At 36.5% G+C, this 25976-nt stretch overlaps 1 protein-coding gene across 2 annotated transcripts in view; it reads right to left on the bottom strand.

Moving 5' to 3' along the window:
• Sntg1 (syntrophin, gamma 1) overlaps window positions 1-25976 on the bottom strand; it is an 841911-nt gene that overhangs the window by 69851 nt on the left and 746084 nt on the right.

Here is a 25976-nt window from a genome sequence, read left to right as displayed (position 1 = left end):
ACAGACAATAATTCAATATTAAAAATTTTATAAGTGTTTTTAACTTGTAATTTCTTAATTTCTTCCCTTTCTCCTCCCTACCTTTCTTATGTATTTCTTTCTTCCTTCTCTCTCTCTCTCTCTCTCTCTCTCTCTCTCTCTCTCTCTCTCTCATATACACACACACCTAAATACATAACTACAACCTTCTTGACCTATTTAATGTTATCTTTATGCATATGATTTCAGGGCTGATAATATTTTAAAAGAGTAACAAATGAATTTTTTAAAATTATGTAAATAAGATTTGCAATAATTTGAAATAAAACCTTGAACTTTAAGTCAATTGAAAATCAAACAATGAATTTGACATATATATATACACATATACATATACCTGTTTGTTAATATTTGGGAGGATTTCAGATAATGTTAAGAGCCCTCTTCCCTAAAAAAACCATACTTGCTGATATAAACCAAATTCCTTAAATATTTTTTCTAATCTTTTAGTAATCCATAAAATTAGGCTACAGTCTTTATTTTTTTTACAAGAAAAATAGTTTCATAACCTACCATCTATGTCTTCTGCAGTCCTCCATGAGGTCTGGAAAGTGAGAATATCAGTTCTGGAGTTATTTGGATAAATTTAGAGGAACAATATTACCATTATTCGGTTTCTAAGAAAACATTTAAAAATGGATTAAATGGTATTTGCCTCATGAGTCTTGTGAAGGCAAAATTCCTAATTCATATTCATCATTTGAAGAAGTGACTTCTGTATAAAAAAGGCTTCCATGGTGTTCATAGTACCATTGATAGCTGTAGTATTAATTAATGTTGATGCTTGTTAAGAACTCGATCAAATCTTAGTCCTGTGCAGACTTCAGGGTATGTTCTGTCTCTCTGTCTCTGTCTCTGTCTCTGTCTCTGTCTCTCTCTCTCTCTCTCTCTCTCTCTCTCTCTCTCTCTCTCTCTCTCTCTCTCTCTTTCCCTCCCTTCCCCAACCTCATTTCTCTGCAGTTAGGGATGCCTTCCTCTCTCTGCATTTATGGATGCATTCATAGAGGACAGATCTAAATAGTTATATAAGTGCCAAAGCCTAGGCCATAAAAATGTGTATCATACCTCATTCATACATTCTCCTCTTTGAAGAATATCATTTATATTGTAAAATACTACAATGAATATTTTTCATAACATAACTATGCAAATTAAGCTTTTGTAAGGTCAGAATCATTATGTTAAATTGAATACCGAGACACAGAAATTGAAGTTAAACATGACCTCATTCCTGCCTGGAATATAAATTCAAAGATTTCTCATAGATTGAAAGTAGCATATTGGTCCCAGAGGCAGGATGTAAGTAAAGGTACAGAGAAGCCCAGGAATGACAAGTGGACACTGAGCTGCAGCTAAATGGAGAAAGAAATGATGGTGTGCATTATAGCAAAGAGGATGAATGAAGATAGTCATTATGCAGTTCATGTTTTTTGATATTTAAACAAAATTTTTAAATTTGTTCACACAAAAATATTTGGAAACTGCCTTGAAGTCCTTCAACTGATGAGTAGACAATGAAAATATAATTTGATACAAAGCAACTGCAAAAAAAAAATCTGTGAAAGTGTGAAACTTGCAGGTAAATCAACGAACTTGAAAATATATTGAGTAATAATGAAAGACCAAGATTGTGAAGCCAAATGCTACAGTTTCTGTCTTACACATGGATCTTAGCTTTGAATCCTTAGAGTTGAGTGCACCAACTGATTACAGAAGTCAGAAAAGTAGGAAGATCTCATAGGAGAAATAGGGGAAGAAGGGCCTCTAGAGAGGAGAGTGGTATTACACAGGGAGAGGGAGGAAGTAGAGATAAATAGAATTAAAGGTATTGAGAAAAGTCATTGAGAATCAGTATACAAGATGATATATATTTTATCTCTGTCTCCCTCTTCCCCTCTCTCTCCCTCTCTCTCTCCATATTATTCTAAATGGGGTTAGACTGCATAGAGTGAGGATGTTTCTTACCAAGACCCATAGACCACCTTACAGAAACCCCCCACCAGACACAGGAAACTTCCTTTTGAGTTTGTTGTGAGTAGGCCCACAAAAATCTACCAAAACAATATAGGCTATTGTTATTGCCCTTGTCTGACTCTGGGAAACTGAAGGTAAAACCCTATTGCTGAAGGCATCGAACATTTTGTGTACAGGTATTGAGTAAATCAGCTGGCAATGAAGCATCTTTCTTGAGGATGAACTTTCATAGTTTCTAAATGTTTTCCAGCTGTTAAGGGAGAAAAACAAATGAATTGTAAAGCTATCAAACTATAAAACCTATGACACACAATAATGACTGGCCCTACATAATACATCCAAGAAGTTGACAAGTTTATCCTTTTGGTAACCTACAGTTAATTATCCAGTGGTCCTTAATACCTGCTTAATAGGAGAACATCATTCCTTGAATTTAAAATCTAGCCATCTACTCATGGTTAGAGTGGCCATAAACACTAAAGGAGATAGCCATATTCATAAATCAATATAACACCTTACTAAATTCTAAATACTAATCTTTGTACCCACAGATAAGTTTAGCTTTCACCGTTCACCAAAGAAGCTACTTTTTGCAATATAGTAGGACTATTACAGAGATACTTAACTTGTAAAAATTAAAATTATAAGTGACCATGGGGCAAATAGTCTCAATTGCCACATTAACAATCTACACATAAGGCTCAGGGCTCATCTTAAAGGCAGGTAAATAAGACTGTAAGACCTGGAGGACCAAGACACCTTCAGCAAAATATTATCTTTAAGTCATGACAGTAAAATTGCACTAGAGAAATCTCAGCAAGACCTGAATAATGACACCAGACCACGTGCCAACACTGACTGAGGACATTTCACAAGGCCCTATCATAAGACTAAAGTCTGCCTCAGCTATAGGTAAACAATAATTGTGAGAAGGAAAATCAATATACTCTAGACAGTTATTCAATTCTAAGTGGCAGTTCTAAATATGTGTACATTCGTGCAACACTAACTGGATGCAATTGATATTTTCAATACACATTTGTATCTATGTATGTATGCAATAGTAAGCAAACAAAAGTTGTCATGAAATTGAGAGAGAGAGAGAGAGAGAGAAAGAGAGAGAGAGAGAGAGTAGAAGGGAAGATGGCAGGAGTTGGATGGGTGAGAGAAAGTGATACAAAATATGAAATCACCAAGAAGCTTGAATGTTAAAAGGTAAATAAGAGGTAGGTATTTACCCTGGCTTTACCATTAGTCAGTGTATAGCTTTACTGAAGCATCATGTTCATTTATCAAGTATGTTAAATTACTTTTTGTATTTACAGATCATTTGAAATAATACATGTAATTGTAAAAAGAGCAAAACAAATAAATTGCTGTTTAAGAGACCTGAACAATTTATATGGAACATTCATGCATTATAAATATACTTATACATTATTTTTTTTTGGTTCTTTTTTTTGGAGCTGGGGACCGAACCCAGGGCCTTGCGCTTCCTAGGTAAGCGCTCTACCACTGAGCTAAATCCCCAGCCCCCATTATTTTTTAATGTAGATAACAACAGTGGATTATTCTCATCACCACAGTTGCAATTAATACTCTAATTCCCCAAGAGTTCTCTTTCAGTGGAGTCTAAATGTATCATATCAAGTCACTATAGGTTGGCGCATTAACTGATTGATTGAAGTAGAACAAAGATTATATTTCATGGCTACCCAGAGCGGCATGTAAATTAACCTTTCCAACTACCAATGCCCTTCTCTTTATGACAGTTATAATTATGCCTTTGATAAACATTCAGCATACAACTGCTTAAGCTTCTTTATTGAAATAATGTTCTTGGTTGTTCAGAAAAGTGAAGTGAAAAAAACGAAGCTGTGTTCAAAATATCTACATGATTAATGTGCTCTTCATGCTCAGGTGGAAAATATTCTTATGCGATTTTTTAAAAGTGAAGATATAATAAAGAGAATTAATAAAGGAAGACTAATAACCTTAGAGTTGGTTTGCATTCTTGATTTCTTATTTAGTATACTTTAGCCAGTTTTGTTGTTATCTTGATTAATATACAAAGGAATTTTCTGTAGACATTGTTACAGGGAAACAGAAAACTTGCTGTCAAAATTATTAGAACTGGAAAAGCAAAGAAAATAAGATGATGAAAAAGTATGACTAATCAGTGACAGAATATTTAAGTGAGATGAGTTTCATATTTGCCTCGTGAGATTAATGATTTTAAGTAGTAGTTCAAAGACTTTTCTATTTCAATTCTAATATTCTACCTCCAAGAACAATAGAATCATACTAGGAAATAGTTAAGGGGATATAGCTTGACATGGGCAAAAATTCTGTATTCCTTGAAGCTGTAAATAAGGATGTCACCAGGCTAAAATCTCTAGGTTGACATTTAGTCCTACCTTAAAAACAAACTAAAACTAATCTCACATTATTTAGAACATATAGGCCTAAAATAATAGAATTGTAATTCTTAGGGTTTAATGCCTGGACAATGACATTTTTCTCCATATCCTTACATTCATTCCTTTATGATGATATGATGACCAGCTTTCAAAAAAAACTAGTTTGAGCTTTATTTCCAGTTATTTGTTATGAGAATTTTGCCTGGAAATGGAATGGAAGAGGAAGTGGAAATACCTAGAATATGAGTTACAGTTCTGTGTGAACCATGATGTGGAGCTGGGAATCAAACCTAAGTCTTTGGGAAAACCAGTCAGGGCTCTTAATTGGTGAACTATCCTTTCATCCCTGTGAGCTTTTTCCTATACAGTTTCTTTAGATATGATTAAAAGTAAGTTGCAACTAGTTTGTTTAAAGTATTTTTTCTGTGTTAAATATAATTATTAAGTCACCTCTCAGATTCTGCTGTACAAAGTGTAATAAAACATGGTATGGTATCTACTCACATTGTGTTAGTTTAGCATTTAATTATTTTAGTACCTCACTGCCACAGCTAATTCACTTTTTTCTGAATATTTTAAACACTTAAAGAATGACTAGGAGAAAGGACTGCTGTAATGCAGGTAACATTGAATATGGGGCAAACTTTGTGTTTCCTAATTCTCACTGTTATTCATAAGCACTAGCATAAGCCATCATCAAGGGAGGGGATAAATATGCTGATGACTGTGGGAACTGCAAAAACTATGATATTCTTTCAAAATGAGTTTAATTCATGTGATGCATTTTGATGGAAAGGATGCTTTTTGTCAACATATTTAATATGTGCTCATTAATACAAAATATATTATTTTTGGCGTGGCTTTATAAACTTTCAAAGACTGGACTGGAGAAGGCCACTTCAACTACAGTCTCCTTAGCTGCCCACTGTGTCACACAGTTGTTATATATTATTTTTAAAATGCATATAATTTTAGGAATGCCTTATATTGGCACTCAAGATTATATAAACTTATTACCCTGGTGAGTGGTTTACTCACAGCCTACAGAAATATCTACCACAGAAATACAGTTGATAGTTGCTAAGAAGAAATTGCATGCCTGATATATATTGCACATAATCTTGGTGTAGATATTTGCTACCTGGCAAAACATATGACATTTCTATATCCTGGAGCTTTGTTCTGAGTAGAATAAGGAAAAGCATAAAATCACAGAAGTTGATTTTATGGCACAGATTGATAGAGCCTCTTGGATGCTTCAGAGAGTACTCACTTCAAAGTTCACTGCCATTCCTACAGCGTGAGGGTGGCCTTTAAGGAGACTCATGAAGAAAGACCCAACAATATGAGATACCAGGACTCCAGTTTCAAAACAAACAATAAGGTTAAAGGGTTTGTGGACTGAGGCTACAGAACATCCAGTCGTTCCCAATTAGAAAACAAGAACAATGAGGGCACTGATACAACAGAGGGGTGAGGATGAGTTGATCATATCTCAGCAGGGGAAGGAGCTGAGGAATCACATCAAAAGTATCATAATATATTCTATCCTAAAGCAAAAGGATATACCTTCTTCTCAGCTCCTCATGGTACTTTCTCCAAAATTGACCATATAATTGGTCAAAAAACGGGCCTCAACAGGTACAGAAAGATAGAAATAATCCCATGCGTGCTATCGGACCACCACGGCCTAAAACTGGTCTTCAATAACAAGGAAGAATGCCCACATATACTTGGAAATTGAACAATGCTCTACTCAATGATAACCTTATCAAGGAAGAAATAAAGAAAGAAATTAAAAACTTTTTAGAATTTAATGAAAATGAAGGTACAACATACCCAAACTTATGGGACACAATGAAAGCTGTGCTAAGAGGAAAACTCATAGCGCTGAGTGCCTGCAGAAAGAAACAGGAAAGAGCATATGTCAGAAGCTTGACAGCACACCTAAAAGCTCTTGAACAAAAAGAAGCAAATACACCCAGGAGGAGTAGAAGGCAGGAAATAATCAAACTCAGAGCTGAAATCAACCAAGTAGAAACAAAAAGGACCATAGAAAGAATCAACAGAACCAAAAGTTGGTTCTTTGAGAAAATCAACAAGATAGATAAACCCTTAGCCAGACTAACGAGAGGACACAGAGAGTGCGTCCAAATTAACAAAATCAGAAATGAAAAGGGAGACATAACTACAGATTCAGAGGAAATTAAAAAAAATCATCAGATCTTACTATAAAAACCTATATTCAACAAAACTTGAAAATCTTCAGGAAATGGACAATTTCCTAGACAGATACCAGGTACCGAAGTTAAATCAGGAACAGATAAACCAGTTAAACAACCCCATAACTCCTAAGGAAACAGAAGCAGTCATTAAATGTCTCCCAACCAAAAAGAGCCCAGGTCCAGACGGGTTTAGTGCAGAATTCTATCAAACCTTCATAGAAGACCTCATACCAATATTATACAAACTATTCCACAAAATTGACACAGATGGATCACTAACGAATACCTTCTACGAAGCCACAATTACTCTTATACCTAAACCACACAAAGACACAACAAAGAAAGAGAACTTCAGACCAATTTCCCTTATGAATATCGACGCAAAAATACTCAACAAAATTCTGGCAAACCGAATCCAAGAGCACATCAAAACAATCATCCACCAGGACCAAGTAGGCTTCATCCCAGGCATGCAGGGATGGTTTAATATACGGAAAACCATCAACGTGATCCATTATATAAACAAACTGAAAGAACAAAACCACATGATCATTTCATTAGATGCTGAGAAAGCATTTGACAAAATTCAACACCCCTTCATGATAAAAGTCCTGGAAAGAATAGGAATTCAAGGCCCATACCTGAACATAGTAAAAGCCATATACAGCAAACCAGTTGCTAACATTAAACTAAATGGAGAGAAACTTGAAGCAATCCCACTAAAATCAGGGACTAGACAAGGCTGCCCACTCTCTCCCTACTTATTCAATATAGTTCTTGAAGTTCTAGCCAGAGCAATCAGACAACAAAAGGAGGTCAAGGGGATACAGATCGGAAAAGAAGAAGTCAAAACATCACTATTTGCAAATGATATGATAGTATATTTAAGTGATCCCAAAAGATCCACCAGAGAACTACTAAAGCTGATAAACAACTTCAGCAAAGTGGCTGGGTATAAAATTAACTCAAATAAATCAGTTTCCTTCCCCTATACAAAAGAGAAACAAGCCGAGAAAGAAATTAGGGAAACGACACCATTCATAATAGACCCAAATAATATAAAGTACCTCGGTGTGACTTTAACCAAGCAAGTAAAAGATCTGTACAATAAGAACTTCAAGACACTGAAGAAGGAAATTGAAGAAGACCTCAGAAGATGGAAAGATCTCCCATGCTCATGGATTGGCAGGATTAATATAGTAAAAATGGCCATTTTACCAAAAGCAATCTACAGATTCAATGCAATCCCCATCAAAATATCAATCCAATTCTTCAAAGAGTTAGACAGAACAATTTGCAAATTCATCTGGAATAACAAAAAACCCAGGATAGCTAAAGCTATCCTCAACAATAAAAGGACTTCAGGGGGAATCACTATCCCTGAACTCAAGCAGTATTACAGAGCAATAGTGATAAAAACTGCACAGTATTGGTACAGAGACAGACAGATAGACCAATGGAATAGAATTGAAGACCCAGAAATGAACCCACACACCTATGGTCACTTGATTTTTGACAAAGGAGCCAAAACCATCAAATGGAAAAAAAGATAGCATTTTCAGCAAATGGTGCTGGTTCAACTGGAAGTCAATATGTAGAAGAATGCAAATCGATCCATGCTTACCACCCTGTACAAAGCTTAAGTCCAAGTGGATCAAGGACCTCCACATCAAACCAGACACACTCAAACTAATAGAAGAAAAACTAGGGAAGCATCTGGAACACATGGGCACTGGAAAAAATTTCCTGAACAAAACACCAATGGCTTACGCTCTAAGATCAAGAATCGACAAATGGGATCTCATAAAACTGCAAAGCTTCTGTAAGGCAAAGGACACTGTGGTTAGGACAAAACGGCAACCAACAGATTGGGAAAAGATCTTTACCAATCCTACAACAGATAGAGGCCTTATATCCAAAATATACAAAGAACTCAAGAAGTTAGACCGCAGGGAAACAAATAACCCTAGTAAAAAATGGGGTTCAGAGCTAAACAAAGAATTCACAGCTGAGGAATGCCGAATGGCTGAGAAACACCTAAAGAAATGTTCAACATCTTTAGTCATAAGGGAAATGCAAATCAAAACAACCCTGAGATTTCACCTCACACCAGTGAGAATGGCTAAGATCAAAAACTCAGGGGACAGCAGATGCTGGCGAGGATTTTGAGAAAGAGGAACACTCCTCCATTGTTGGTGGGATTGCATACTGGTACAACCATTCTGGAAATCAGTCTGGAGGATCCTCAGAAAATTGGACATTGAACTGCCTGAGGATCCAGCTATACCTCTCTTGGGCATATACCCAAAAGATGCCCCAACATATAAAAAAGACACGTGCTCTACTATGTTCATTGCAGCCTTATTTATAATAGCCAGAAGCTGGAAAGAACCCAGAGGCCCTTCAACAGAGGAATGGATACAGAAAATGTGGTACATCTACACAATGGAATATTACTCAGCTATCAAAAACAACGGCTTTATGAAATTCGTAGGCAAATGGTTGGAACTGGAAAATATCATCCTGAGTGAGCTAACCCAATCACAGAAAGACATACATGGTATGCACTCATTGATAAGTGGCTATTAGCCCAAATGCTTGAATTACCCTAGATGCCTAGAACAAATGAAACTCAAGACGGATGATCAAAATGTGAATGCTTCACTCCTTCTTTAAAAGGGGAACAAGAATACCCTTGGCAGGGAAGAGAGAGGCAAAGATTAAAACAGAGACTGAAAGAACACCCACTCAGAGCCTGCCCCACATGTGGCCCATACATATACAGCCACCCAATTAGACAATATGGATGAAGCAAAGAAGTGCAGACCGACAGGAGCCGGATGTAGATTGCTCCTGAGAGACACAGCCAGAATACAGCAAATACAGAGGCGAATGCCAGCAGCAAACCACTGAACTGAGAATAGGACCCCCGTTGAAGGAATCAGAGAAAGAACTGGAAGAGCTTGAAGGGGCTCGAGACCCCATATGTACAACAATGCCAAGCAACCAGAGCTTCCAGGGACTAAGCCACTACCTAAAGACTATACATGGACTGACCCTGGACTCTGACCTCATAGGTAGCAATGAATATCCTAGTAAGAACACCAGTGGAAGGAGAAGCCCTGGGTCCTGCTAAGACTGAACCCCCAGTGAACTAGACTGGTGGGGGGGAGGGCGGCAATGGGGGGAGGGTTGGGAGGGGAACATCCATAAGGAAGGGGAGGGGGGAGGGGGATTTTGCCCGGATACCAGGAAAGGGAATAACACTCGAAAGGTATATAAGAAATACTAAAGTTAAAAAAAAAAGTATCATAATAACAGTTTAGACATGACTCCGAGGTCATAGACCTCAGCAGTTGGAAGGTTAACATGACTATCAGTAAAGTTGCTTTTTCAGGGTGTAGAGATAAATGTCGTTAAGCATCCACACAGAAACTTCCACAGACAATAAATGAATTCGTTTAACTATGAGTAACAGTGCTGGAGAAGTTCAGTGTCATTGCTTTAAAAAGGCACTGAATGCAATGAATTGAAAGTGGTCAAGAATACCTGCATATTAAACTACAAAGGGTACTTAGTTTAAATCTTAAGTTTAGGCTCTGTTCTCATGTTTTTACAAAATAATGTATGTAAAATATTTCAAAATTTATTTTCCTACCACAATTGTTAGTTTTAAGCGTTTCTGTTGAATAAGAACAAGTTACATATTAAGGACAAAATGTGCACAATTTCTTGTTGTATAATTGTTGCAAACATGAGTATAATTTAATAAAATATGCTTTAATTTACATATTGTAAGAAAATAGTTAATGATGGAACAGAGTAAACTGCAAAGCCATCCTTGTATCTGTAGGCAGACTTTCTGTTTTCCTCATTTGTGTGTGAATTCTCTCCATTCCTGTCACTTTAAAATTACTTGGTTTATAACAAATTTTGTATTCATTTATGTTTAAGAAAATATTAACTGCAGGCATATAATCTTTTTAGCTTGTTTTAGAATAACAATTCTGTCTTCAGCATTCTATTTCTTGCTGCCCTTTTTCTCCTCAAGCTGTCCTTTTTTTTCCTTGATTGACTTGTTCTCTTCACTGTAGATCTCTGCATGACAGTGATCACTAATAAACACATGACAAAATCAATATGAGGGTCTCTTTAAATATCCTCTGCCAATGCCATTAATCCAAAGTTCTTCAATTTAGACTCAGGCAGATTTATTTTTTGGACAAGTTGAGAAAGCAACCATATTCTTTGCCATAATCTAACAAGAACAGTCTCTGGCAGAAAAGATTTTCAGGCCATTTACTTACAGTCTTCCCCTCTGAAGCTTCATTAGTTAGGCCCTTACAATATACATTTTCCTCAGCACTGCTACCTTCTACACTCTTACTAGAATGTTTGTGTAAATACTATTTAAAGCATTGGATGCTTTTCTAGTTCAAAGACTCAAAGTCTTGCATATTCCTCCAATTAGCAACATGATTAGGCCAGTTACAGCAATACCTCACTCTTGTTTTAGTGTTCTGTTGCTGCAAAGAGATACATTACCAAGACAACTTTTATAATAGAAAGGACTTAATTTGGTCCCTTATTAAACTTTTAGAGGTTTAGTCTATGATCATCATCATGTAATGGAAAGCAGGCAGGTATAGTACTGCAACAGTACATGAAAGCTTTGCATCCTGATCTGCAGAGAAGAGAAACAGTGGGTCTCACATGGTCTTTTGGCACCCCAAAGCCCACCCTAATCACACACCTCCCACAACAAGGACACACCTCTTAATCTTCAACAGTTCATAAATTGGGAAGCAAACATTCGAATGTAAAAGCCTATTGGGGTTGTTTTCATTCAAATCACTATAAATGTCCATGATCTTCTTCTGCTCAAAATCGACTTTAATTTCTTTACCAAAGATTGATAAATTCCATTCAAGTATATATAGCACTTTTAAAACCAACAGACTTATTAATCTATATTTTCGTAGCGTTTGTCTTTTAGTAATGTAACTTACTGACTTCAGGTTATTTGCAAGTATCCTTCCTTAAACAAAAATATGGGAAAGAAGAAAAATGGAATTTAATTTTCATTTTCACTTGCAAATTATTGCACTTTAGTGAATGAAAAACCATATCTGCTAGCTGGTTTCAGGCACTGAACTTTGGCCTCCTCAGGATCTCCATTCTCACCCTGTGCTGAAGCTCACAAATTCCTGTCACCAGGATTTATATAAGAGACTGTACTTGTGGACAAAGTATTAACTGGGGCTGATTAACAGAGGAAGATTAAAAAGAAGGCTTTAAAGAACATTGATGAATTTGGCATATAGAGGAACTGTTAGTAGTAACTGCCTATTAGCTTGAAACATGTGATCCCTATGCATTCCAGTGAATGCCAGCTTAGCATCTCCCTAAGCAAAATTGAATCTTATAATGATGCCTAGAACCCACACTTCATGGACCAATATGAAAAATAGAACAGTATGCTTTTACTACTTTTTTGCTTTCCTCTTATCTACTGTGTGGTTTGGTCAATATTACCTGGATTTGCCCTGAAGACACTGAAGCACACAGTAATATGATCTTCTAATTCTGTGACATAATCTCAAGAGTAATGAACACTAATTGATTTGTTTCTTTAATTGTTCAGTGTTCCTAACGAGGCTAAACTTCGATGACTGTGTATCAGCATGGGTTGCCTAGCTTCCACCACTTTATGTCATTCAAGTTAGCTGATCTACAATCAAGTTGAAACAATTGCAAAGGATCGAGTCAACATGTTCATGAAAAGGGCAAGAAATATAGGAGGTGCATCAAGCCAGGGTTCTTTGCTCAACTTTGCTTGTCTTCACATCACAAAATGATGCTACTTGAGCTTCCCAGTACCCAAACAGAGGCATCTGTATGTGACCTAAAAAAATAGAATATGATCTTGAGAAGCTCTGTGTCTGTATAAACAGTAGGACCTGTGGTCACTGAGACACTTACTTCTTTCCTCTAATGAAGAGACTGTAAAGATGTGCCAGACTCTGGAGAAGAAGAAATAAAGTTAGGAATTACAAGATTGTGTAAAGTCACCCCCAATAAGAAATAGAAATCCTGGGGGGAGGGTTGGGAGGGGAACACCCATAAGGAAGGGGAGGAGAGAGGGGGATGTTTACCCGGAAACCGGGAAAGGGAATAACACTCGAAATGTATATAAGAAATACTCAAGTTAATAAAAAAAAATTAAAAAAAAGAAATAGAAATCCTGCCAGACAGTAGGGTATGCTTTTAATCCTAGCATTTGGGAGATAGAGGCAGACAGATCTCTGAGTTCAAGGCCAAACTGGTCAACATAGCAAGTTCCAGAGCAGACAGGGCTAAAGAGAAAAAAATATTTTCATAAAAAGCAAGGTAGGAAGGAAGGAAGGAAGGAAGGAAGGAAGGAAGGAAGGAAGAGAAGAAAGAAAGAAAGGAAGGAAGGAAGGAAGGAAGGAAGGAAGGAAGGAAGGAAGGAAGACAGACAGAAAAAGAAAAACGTAAAATGAGATCCATTACCTTAACTTTAGCACTTTCTCAATAATAAGTTCTCTGGGTCAGAAAATAGAAGGGCAAATAGTACACATGCTTATCTGTGTCATGTAAGGCACATCCAAATGTTTAAACTTAAACATCTTTCATTAGGAAAATTGGTATGGGTATACTAGGAAAGTGCACATGGCTAGCACCACATTACAAAACATTTCAGCAATATTTACAGCTTATAGTCACCAGCATGTACTGACTATTGGGTGGATACCTTAAGCACACTGATGAGAACTGTGAAGAAGTTTTATTAAATATGCCAATGAAATGCTATGGTGACTTTCAATGATAGAATTCTAGCCTGACCACCTGATATTTATACATGCTATTGCTGGGTCACAAATCTTTCAAATAGTTTTTATAAATTCTGTATTAATCAAATACTCAGAAACAAAATAATGTTTACTAAATAATGAAAAATGTTATGTCAATACAGTAACAATAAAAATAAAGTTCCGCAGAAACAGATCACAACAAATATATTGCTAAGCATTATCAGCTTATATAAAATCCATGGTTATTGCTCTTGTTTAAATAAGAGTTGTTGCCAGAGGCTTGTATGTTTGAGGAATTGGTGGAATTATTTGGAAAGAGTTAGGAATTATGGATCAATGGTTTGCCACTGAAGTTGGATTTTCAAGTTTCAAAACACTCATACTATTCCCAGTGTGTGTTCTGCTTCCTACAAGTGGATCAAGATGTGACTCCTCAGCTGTTCTTGATGACATGCCTTTGCTCTGCAATCGTAAACTCTAAAGCCATAAACCACATGAAATGCTTTATTTTATACATTGCCTTGATCATGGCATTTTATCAAAACAACAGAAAAGTAACTAAGACAGCTGTTATTTTAAAAACTATAAGTCACAGAACACTTTTACACATTTGTTGATAAGACACAAAGGGACACAGACATGCACATTCACACACACACAGACACACACACACACACACAGAGAGAGAGAGAGAGAGAGAGAGAGAGAGAGAGAGAGAGAGAAACAGCAGACAAAACTTGACATGCACAAAGACACTAATCAGCTGTAAAGCTACAATGCATTTCTTCACTGAGACTGAAGGGAAGATCTGGACTTCTGATTTTAGAGAAAAAAAGAATATGAATATGAATATACATACATATGTATACATATACATATATATATATATAAACTTTAGGAAGAATTGGGTGGATATATTGTCTCTGAAGTAGAATTTAAATGGGAAAAACACTTAGAAAAAATAGTGTGCCAGTTGAAAATATTGTTGACTCTTTGAAGCTCCATCAAGACCCCTTTTTGTCTACATAAGTATAACTTTAAAACTTACCCAACGCAAAAGGAGAAAAAAGAAGACAACATAAACTATTTCATGCATTGAACTTTGTAATTCAAATTCATGTACTTTTCTAAAAAACATTCCCACTCTTACATAAAACTCTATAAATTTCAAAGCTGGTAAAGAGAACACAGAACATTGAATATCAGCATTTTTCCTGATCTTGCATGAGGACCTAGCTGTGATCTGCACCTTTCCTCCTCTCCAAAGAGGCTGATATTCAGTAGAACAGATTATTCCATTTTGAGCATACATAAAGGCTAAGGAGCAAGGAGTAGAAAGAGTAATATCAATAACAGTAATTTTGCTGAATATCATAAGAAATAATAACCATACAACTATAAGAAATATTGTAAATGTATAAGTAAAGTTCTATTGGTCCAATCAACAATACAGGAAGACATAGTATGCAAACTATACCATGTCATTTAAATAATATATTCTAAATAAATTTTAACAGCATTTCAATAGTAATATATATATATATATTAGTCTAAAAAGAGTATGGAAAAACTTGAAATACATATGAAGGAGTTTAAGTTGCATAGATGACTTAAAATTATTTGCTCCAAGAAAAAGATCCTTGAGATTGATGCCATGTTGATTATTGCTGCAAAATCTATTTTCTAACATTTCCTTCATCTAGAATGTCTCCTGGTGATTTACTGTACAAATATATTCACTAACAAGAAAACTACCATAGAAAACCAGTCATCAGCTATTTTAAAGTCTTCATTTATTTAATGATTTTTAAAGTACGTGTATTTTTAAGGTTACCATTATATGTATTTTATGCAAATTACTGAAAGAAATTACAATTTAAGGATTCAAAAAGCACAACTCTTCCATGGCTTTTCTGTAAACAAAATTTAGGCTATATGTTGGATGAGGTAGGCAAGTCCCACAGATTTGGTTTATGCCCAATCACAAGCACAGAGCTGGCCAAGGAGTAATTGGATTTGAGGAAAAGAAGAGTTTGCATTTGGGTTTAAGTTTCTAGTCTGATGGCTGGAAACCAGCATTGTTCTTCAGTTGTATATTGTATATTAACTTCCTAATGAGGCAAGAAGACCAGGTCCTGCTGTTACCACACTACATCCCCGAGAGATGCTCACTTGGGTTTTAGGAGTGAAGTTTTGGGAAAACTTTCACCTAGAAGAAAGGTGAGGATGAATGCATTAAATGAAGCTTGCAACGGAGCAGTTTTAGGTCAATGAAATACATTTCTTAATGCAACTTAATTAATAACTTAGGGCATTGAGAATGTCTTAGAAAGACAGAACAAAAATTTCAACATAACAGATGGCAGATGTATGAAACATAACATACTTTCCCAAGATGCTACATTCTAAGATGTTTAAAATTTGAAACATCTAATAAATTATACAAACAAAAACAATCTTGTTTCAGTTCCCTATTATCAGATGATTAGGTTGCTGTATTATTTTGAAACAGCAAGGCCACATCTGAAGATGTCTTGGTTGGCATTGTTTATGTGACTAGTTTTCTATATGATAAGTTCTTTTCCTTTTTTGAGGCTGGGTCTATCTGTGTAGCGCAGGCTAGTCTGGAAATCCCTACAAAGTCCAGAAAACTCCTCTGCATTGTATCTTTTGCTTTGGGTTCTAGGTGCTGAGATTGCTGGTGCAGGGCATCACATCCCAACTTGGTGTGTTCTTTCAGGCTGTTGACCATCTGAATAAACGAACACCATTTTTATCCAAAACCAGCCATTCTACCACTTATTTTGAGCCATGGACAAGCCTTTGTTAATCATCAGGGAAACAAACGTGTAGGGTCAGAGAGAGAAAACTTGGGATTTTAAGAAGACTTACAGACTTTATGACACTTTAACTATAAAGTTATAACTAAATTACTCTACATATATATTTCTACAATATATAGTTTATATCCATTATTAAATGTTATATATATATATTTATATAACTAAATAATAATTACATTTATAACTAAAAGTTGTTATTTAGTATTTCAAGTGATTTAAACTGTGAAACGCTCCACAAGCAAATTTTTCTTAGAAGACTGCCACTTTGTAAATATAAAGATTTAGAATATTCAGAAGCATCTTTTCAAGAAGATGCTATACTAATAAAAAATTTCCTCAAAGCAGTAATTTGAGTAATTTGAGCATTATTTTGCAATCTTTCCTATTAGTAGTATCTATTTTCTCTTCCAAATGTGGAGAGGAGAGTGGTGGCAAAAAGAATGGTAGGGAGCGGGAGTGGGGAGGGAAACAGGTCAGGGAATCATATGTAGAGAAAAGAGGAGAGAGAGAGAGAGAAAGAGAGAGAGAGAGAGAGAGAGAGAGAGAGAGAGAGAGACACTAGAAATCAGGGTTGGGTACTCACTGGGGAGGGGGGGCATAGGGAGTACCATCTCTAAAACATGTCAGAAACCTGGAATTGGGGAAGACCTCAGGGAGTCTATAGGGTTGACTCTAGCTGAGACTCCTAGTAGTGGGGAATATGAAGCCTGATGTGGCCACTTTTGTGGCCAGGCAGGATTCCCAGTGAAAGGATAAAGACAGCAACCCACCCACAAAACCTCCAACCCAAAATGTGTTCTGCCTACAAGAAGTATCAGGACAAAGATGAAGTAGAGCCTGAGGGAATGATCAACCAGTGATTGGCCCAATTTAAGACTCATCCCATGAGCAAGACCCAATCTGACACTACAATGATACTCTGTTATGCTTGCAAATAGAATCCTAGCTCCACCCAATTGTTACTCCAGCCAGTGGAAACTGGCACAGAGACCCACAGCTAAATATTAGATGAAATTCAGGGAGTCTTGCAGAAGGGTTGGTGGAAGGATTTAGGGACCCGAGGATAGGGCCTCCACAGGGAAACCAACACAGTCAACTAATCTGGACTCTTGAGGGCTCCCAGAGCCTGAACCAGCAAAGAAAGAGCATGGACTGGACTTAGGCCCCTTGCACCTATGTCGCAGTTGTGCAACTTGGTCTTCATTTGTAATCCCCAACAATTGGAATGGGACTGTCCCTGAATATGCTGCCTGTTTGTGGATCCCTTTCCTCTAACTGGGCTGCCTCATCTGTTCCTAATCCTGCAGTAACTTCTTGTGCCAGAATAGGTTGTTATAGGGGGATCAGGTGGGGAGATGTTCATCCTTCTCAGATGAGGAGTGAGGAATGAGGAAGGAGCTATATGACTGGGGGACTGGGAGGTATAGAGGATTGATATTGTGATGTGAAGTAAATAAATTAATGAAAAAATGAATAATGAATTTAGCTTTTTAAACATAGGACATAGAAATATATTTATTCACCTATGTATCTGTTTCTTTAAGATATGATTCTCTCATCATTTATTTTAATTTTAGGTGCAAAGTGTTTTCCTCCATTTATCTTTATTCTTACTCTCCATCTTTTGTTTTATGTCCCTCTCGGTATTAGGTATAGAACTCAGGGCCTCTAGCATGCAGGCAAATACATGTATATGCAAAACACATATAAACACTTCACTACATATACCTACTATTGAGAAAGGAGGAAAAATGGAGATATAGAGATAGGCATGAAGAATGAGATAGAAATAAAGAAATACATATGAATAAAGATAAAGAGGAAGAAAGTGAAGGTAAAAATAAAAAGATATGGAGAAAGGGAAGATGTACAGATTTCAATAGAGCAGCCATTTAACAGCAAGACAAGCACCAAGACAAGGATGTCTTTTCCTTAGCCTCCATCCCAACCCAGCACTCTAGAATATTCATCTTCCTGCTATTACTATTGTTCGTTCTCATGAAAAAGACCATCTTACCTGCTCCTGGTTGCCAATTCTATTGAAACAAGATACAGAGACTACCTCTAAGGTACAGATCCCCCCCAAAAATTATGACAATAAGAAATATTTCATCTTCTGATTGACATATTCTGCCAAACCAGATTGCCATCTAGTCTGCACCTAAGAAGAAACCACAGTGCACAGGCATCCTAGGAGATCCTCTGCACACAAGGTGACTGGTAAGGATCCACAAATGCCTCTGGGAGCAACTGGACTCAGGATGCAACAACCCCCAAAATGTCCACCCCACAAATTCCACTTCTCTTCCAGACAGTGCCTTCTGCTGGGGAAGACTGTCAGCTAATCTGCTCCCCTGAAGACACCACAGCCTGAAGGCATCCCTGGAGATCTTCCGCACACAGAGCAACTGGGCAATTGATCATCAGCTTGTCTGCTCCCCTGAAGATACCACAGTTTGAAGGCATTCCAGGAGTTCCTCTGCACACAAGGCAACTGGGAAACCAACACTAAGTCTGAAGACATCCCAGTGGCTCTGAGGCATGCAGGGCAACTGAACCAAATGACTGAAAGCCTCCCTGGAGTTCTACTGCCTATAGAAAAAAAGAAACCATAGTCTGTACCCCCTCTACCCCGCCGCCCAAGAGACACATAGGACAACAGCTTGACTACTCCTCTGAAGACCCCACAGACAGAAGGCCCCACAGGAGGTCTGCAAGAAGCAGAGCCAAGGCCTACCAGGAAACCTGAAGCAACCCAGGGACAAAAGAGGAAGGCTCCAGACAGAGATACCCATAGAAACAAACACCAGGGATAACCAGATGGTGAGAGGCAAGCACAAGATCATAAGCAATAGAAGCCAATATACATGGGTATCATCAGGACACACTTCTCCCACTACAGCAAGCCTTGTTTATACCAACACACTTGAAAATCAGAAAGATGAACTAAAATTCTGTCTCGTGAAGATAATAGAATCCAATAAGGATGATATAAATAACTCACTGAAAGAAATATAGGAAAACACAGTTAAACAGGTAGAAGCCCTTAAAGAGAAAACAAATAAATTCCTTAAAGATGAACAGGGAAACAATCAAACAGGTGAAGGAATTGAATAAATCAGTCAAAGACCTAAAAGTGGAAGTAGAGACAGTAAAGAGAGCACAAATTAGGTCAGCCCTGGAAATGGAAAACCTAGAAAAGAGGTTAGGAATTGCAGATGTAAACATCACCAACAGAATACAAAACAAAGAAGAGAGAATCTCAGGTATAGAAGATACCAAAGAAGAGAGAGACAGCTGTCAAAGAAAATTCAAAACATAAAAAAAAAAATCTCTTAAACCAAAACATCCAGGAAATCCAGGACATGCTGAAAAGACCATAACTAAGAATAATAGGAATAGAAGGGTGAAGATTCCCACCTAAAAGGACCTGAAAATGTCTTCAACAGAATCATAGAAGAAAACTTCTCCAACCTAAAGTAAGATATGGCCATAAATGTACAAGAAGTCTGTAGAACAACAAATGAATGGGATCAGAAAAGAAATCCTCTAATCATGTAATAATCAAAACACTAAAGGCACAAAACAAAGAAAGAATACTAAAAGCCACAAAGAAAAATGACAAAGTAACATATAAAGGCAGACCCATCAAATCACACCAGACTTCTCAACAGACACATTAAAAGACAGAAGCCTGCACAGAAGTAATACAGTCTTTAGAAGAACACAAATGCCAGCCCAGGCTATTATATCCAGCAAAATTTGCAATCAACATAGAGGGGGAACCAAAATATTTCAGGACAAAACCAGTTCAAACAGGATCTATCTACCAATTTGGCCATGCAAAGGATTATAGAGGGAAAACACCAATACAAGGATGATATCTACACCAAAGAGAAGACAAAATATTAATCATCTTACAACAAAACAAAAAGGAGAGAACCACATGCACATAATGCCACCTAAAAAAACAAACAAAATACAAACTAACAATCATCTATCTTTAATATCTCTCAAGATTAATGGGCTTAATTTAGGTATAAAAAAGCTAACAGACTAAATATAAAAGTAGGATCCAGCATTTTGCTTCATACAGGAAAAACATTTCAATAACAAAGACCATCATGACCTCAAAGTAAAAGGCTGGAAAAAGGCATTCCAAGCAAATGGTCACAAGAAACATGCTGTAGTTACCATCCTAATATCCAATAAAATAGACTTTCAACCTAAAGTTCTCAAGCAAGGTGAGAAAGGAGACTAAATGGGCATCAAAGGAAAAAATCCACCAAGAGACAGTCTCAAGTCTGAACATCTATGCCCCAAAGGCAAGGGCACCTACATTCATAAAAGAAACTATAAAAGTTCAAAATACACAGTGACCCCCACACAATAATAATGGGAGACTTCAACACCCAGCTCTCACTAATGGACTAGTCATTGAAACAGAAACTAAACAGAGACACAGTGAAACTAATAGAGGTTATGAACAAGATAACAGATATCTACAGAAAATTTCACCTTAAATCAAAAGTATACACTTTCTTCTCAGGACCTCATGGTATCTTCTTTAAAATTGACAATATAAATCGGTCACAAAACACACCTAAATAGATAAAAGAAGATTGAAATAAACCCATGCATCCTATCAGATCATCACGGAATAAGGCTGGTCTACAATAACAACAAAAACAACAACAACAACAACAACAACAACAACAACAAAAAGCCCACATATACATGGAAGTTGAACAATGCTCTATTCAATGATAACTTGGTCAAGGAAGAAGTAAAGAAAGAAATTAAAGGCATTTTAGAATATAATGAAAATGAAGGCTCAAAAACCTAAAATTCTGGGACACAAAGAAAGCAATGTTAAGAGGAAAACTCATAGCTCTGAATGCCTGAAAAAAGAAACTGGAGAGAGTATACAGTAACAGCCTGACAGCACACCTAAAATCTCTAGAACTAAAAGTAGCAAATATACCCAAGAGGAGTAGAGATCAGGAAATAATCAAACACATGGCTGAAATCAGCCACGTAGAAATAAAAACAACTATACAAAGAATCAACAAAACAAGGAGCTGGTTCTTTGAGAAAATCAACATGATAGACAATCCCTTAGCCAGACCAAACAGAGGGCACAGAGACAGTGTCCAAATTAACAAAATCAGAAATGAAAAGGGAGACAACAACAGAAACTGAGGAAACTCAAAAAATCATCAGAAGCTACTACAAATGGCTATACTCAACAAAACTGGAAAATCTGGATGAAATAGACAATTTTCTAGGCACATATCAGGTGCCAAAGTTAAATCAGATCAGGTAAACCTTCTAAACATTCCCATAATTCCTAAAGAAAGAGAAGCACTCATTAAAAGTCACCCAACCAAAAAAAAAAAAAAAAAAAAAGGCCAGGACCAGATGGGTTTAGTGCAGAATTTTATTCAAATCTTCATAGAAGACCTAATACTAATAGTGTCCAAACTATTCTACAAAATAGAAACAGAAAAATACTAAATAATTCCTTCTATAAAACCACAATTATGCTTATAACTAAACCACAAAAAAAAACCCAAAGAGAATTTCCGACCAGTTTCCCTTATTAATATCGATGTAAAAATATGCAATAAACTTCTCACAAACTGAATCCAAGAAATATCAAAATGGTCATCTATCATGAACAAGTAGGCTTTATCCAAGGGATGCAGGGATGGTTCAATATATGGAAATTCAACAACATAATCCACTATATAAACAAACTCAAAGAAAAAAATCACATGAGTTGAGAAAGCACTTGATCAAATTCTACACCCCTTTATGATAAAAGTCTTGAAAAGATCAGGAATTCAAGGCCCATACCTAAACATAGTAAATGCAATATACAGCAAACAAGTAATCAATATCAAACTAAATGGAGAGAAAATCGAAGCAATCCCATGTGAAATCAGGGACTAAACAAGGCTGCCCACTCTCTTCCTACTTATTCAAGATAGTATTCAAAATCTGAGACTAAGTAATCAGATAACAAAATGAGCTCAAAGTGATACAAATTGGAAAAGAAGAAGCCAAAATATCTCTATTATCAGATGATATGATAGTATATTTAAGTGACCCCAAAAGTTCTACCAAAGAACTACTATACCTGATAAACAAATTCAGCAAAGTATCTGGGTAGAAAATCAACTCAAACAAATCAGTAGCCTTCCTGTACTCAAAGGTTAAGCAGGGTGAGAAAGAAATGAATGAAATGACATCCTTCACAATACTCCCAAATAATTTAAAATACCTCAGTATGACTCTCACCAAACAAGTGAAAGATCTGTATAACAAGAACTTCAAGTCTCTGAACAAGGAAATTAACGATGTTAAAGATGGAAAAATCTCCCATGTTCCTGGAATGGCAGTAATAATATAGCAAAAATGACCACCTTGCCAAAAGCAATCTACAGATTCAATGCAATCCCCATCAAAATTCCAACTCAATTCTTCATAGAGGTAAAAAAAAGTAATTTGCAAATTCAAATGAAATAACAAACCAGGATAGTTAAAACTATCCTCAACATTAAAAGAATTTCTGTGGGACTCACCATCCCTGACCTCAAACTGAGCAACAGTGGATATTACAGGGCAACAGTGATAATAACTTTATGATAATGGAACTTAGACAGGAACGTAGATCAATGTAATAGAATTGAAGACTCAGAAATGAACCCACACATATGTGGTTACTTGATCTTTGATAAAGGAGCTAAAACTATCCAGTGGGAAAAGATAGCATTTTCAACAAATGGTGTTCGTTCAACTGGAGGTCAGCATGTACAAAATTACATATCGATCCATTCTTATCACCCTGTACAAAGCTGAAGTCCAACAGGATCAAAGACATCCATATAGACCAGATACACTCTAGCTATTAGAGGTAAAATTGGGGAAGAGCCTTGAACACATGACCACTGAAAAAAATTTTCCTGAGCAGAACATCAATTGCTTATGCTCTAAGATCAAAAGTTGACAAATGGGACTTCATAAAATTGCAAAGCTTCTGTAAGGCATTAGGACAAAATGGCAACCAACAGATTGGGAAAAGATCTTTACCAATCCTACATCTAATAGATGGCTATAACCAATATATACAAAGAACTCAAGAAGTGAGACTTCAAAGAATCAAATAACTCTATTAAAAATGGGGTACAAAACTAAGAAGTGAATTCTCAGCTGAGGAATATCGAATGGTTGAGAAATACCTAAAGAAATGCTGAACATCCGTAGTCATCTGGGAAATTCAAATCAAAACAACCCTAAGATTCCACCTCACACCAGTCAGAAAGGTTAATATCAAAAACTCAGGTGTCAATGGATGTTGGCAAGGATTCAGAGAAAGAGGAAAACTCTATTTTTGTTGGGATTGCAAGGTACAACCGCTCTGGAAGTAAGTTAGGAGGTACCTTAGAAATTTGGTCATAGTACTACTTGAGGACCCAGCTATACCATTCCTTAGCATATACCCAAAAGATGCTCCAGCATATAATAAGGACACTTGCTCCACTATGTTCATAGACGCCTTATTTACAATATCCAGAAGCTGGAAAGAACCCAGATGCCCTTCAACAGAGGAATGGATACAGAAAATCTGATACATTTACACAATGGAGTATTACTCTGCTATTAAAAACAATGACTTCATGAAATTTATAGGCAAATGGATGAAACTAGAAAGTATCATCCTGAGTCAGTTAACCCAATCCCAAAAAACACACATGGTATGCACTTACTGATAAATGGATATTAGCCCAAAAGCTCAAATTACCTGAGATACAATCCATAGACCACATGAAGTTCAAGAAGAAGGATGACCAAACTGCCAATGCTTCAGTTCTTCTTAGAAGGGGAATAAAAATATTCAAAGGAGAAAATATAAAGACAAAATTTGGAGCAGAGACTGAAGGCAAGGCCATCCACAGACTGTCCCACGTAAGGATCCAGCCTGTATATATGTATACACCAAATCCAGACAATATTGCTGATGCCGAGAACTGTATGCTGACAGGAGCCTGATATAATTGTCTCTTGAGAGGCTCTGACAGAGCATGACAAATACAGAGGCAGATGCTGGGCAGCCCACCATTAAACTGAGAACAGGTTCCCCTTTGGAGGAGGTAGAGAAAGAATCAAAGGAGCAGAAGGGTTTGGCAACCCCATAAGAACAACAATACCAACCAACCAGAGGTTTCAGGTACTAAACCACCATCCAAAGAGTACACATGGACAGACCCATGGCTCCAGCTGCATATGTTGCAAAGGAATGTCATGTTGGGCAACAATGGGAAGAGAAGCCCTTGGTCCTGCCAAGGCTAGATCCTCCATTGTAGGGGAATGTCAGGGTGGGGAGGTGGGAAGGGGTGGGTGGTTGTGTGGGAGAACACCCTCATAGAAGAAGGAGGAGGAAGGATGGGATAGGCGGTTTAGGGATATGAAACCAGGAAAGGGGATAAGATTTGAAATGTAAATTTAAAGAAGTCCAATAAAAATAAATAAATAAAATACTTCTGGACTACTCAATTCAGATAAAAATATACAAAAGTCTCAATGAAATTTAAAATAATGGACAAAAGACCTGAATAATTATTTCTCTAAAGAGGACAAAAACCTGGCCAATAAGCAGATACAGTAATGATCAACATCACTAATAGGGGAAATTCACAAATAAACCACTGGAAGCTATTACCTATTATTACTTAACATGCCTATTTTCTAAAAGGGAAAAGACAACATCTGTTACTCAGGTTAATACACATTTAATACAGCTGTGTGGAGAGTTAGGTCAGAATACCCACTACGTGAAACAATATATATATATATATATATATATATATATATATATATACATATATATGATTTGCCAATGATAAACTATAACCCAGGCAGCAATTTTGCTCTGGGCATACACTAGAGAAGATGTAATCACTACTAGATGAAAGCATTAACTTGTCTGCATCTTTTTGACAGTAACCAGAATATGGAATCTATAGAAGAAACTATGAAAGACAAAATAACTGTGGTACATAAACACAAGGTATAGTATTCAGCCCCAAGAATGCCTAAGATCTTTCACAGCATGGGCTTGCAATGAAATGAATCAGATTTGAGAATATATGAGCTCCTTTGATCTTGGACTATAGAAAAACAGTGAAATGTTCAATTCAAATATACAGACATGGAGACCTGAAGAACAGGTAGGTCTGAGAGTGGGAAAACCAAGCAGATAGAAGTCAATAGCCACAAAGTGGCAGATACACAAGTTTAGGACATGTAGAAATTTGAAGAGCAACATGAGATTTTACCAGCTTTTAATTCAAAGAAACAATTGACATGAGATATTAAGACTATGAAAATTTACTGCATGTTAGTGTCATTCCATTATATATACATATATATAAACATATATGTTAATACATATGTCAATGCATTAATATAATTCCCCATAGCATCATGTTGTAGACATTAACTCTACACAATAAAAATTTTGAAAGGAAACCTGCACTGATGGTTCTTTCATATAACTCACTTTAATTCCTACTCTATACTTTATAAGTCATTTCAGGTTTTAAGAATCCCTGAAACTTTGATGCTATGAGAGTT

This window comes from Rattus norvegicus, chromosome 5, assembly GCF_021556685.1.
Source record: "Rattus norvegicus strain SHRSP/BbbUtx chromosome 5, alternate assembly SHRSP_T2T, whole genome shotgun sequence".
In the NCBI taxonomy this organism is placed as follows: Eukaryota; Metazoa; Chordata; class Mammalia; order Rodentia; family Muridae; genus Rattus; species Rattus norvegicus.
Note: the sequence above shows the minus strand (reverse complement) of the source record. Positions and strands in the feature narration are given on the sequence as shown.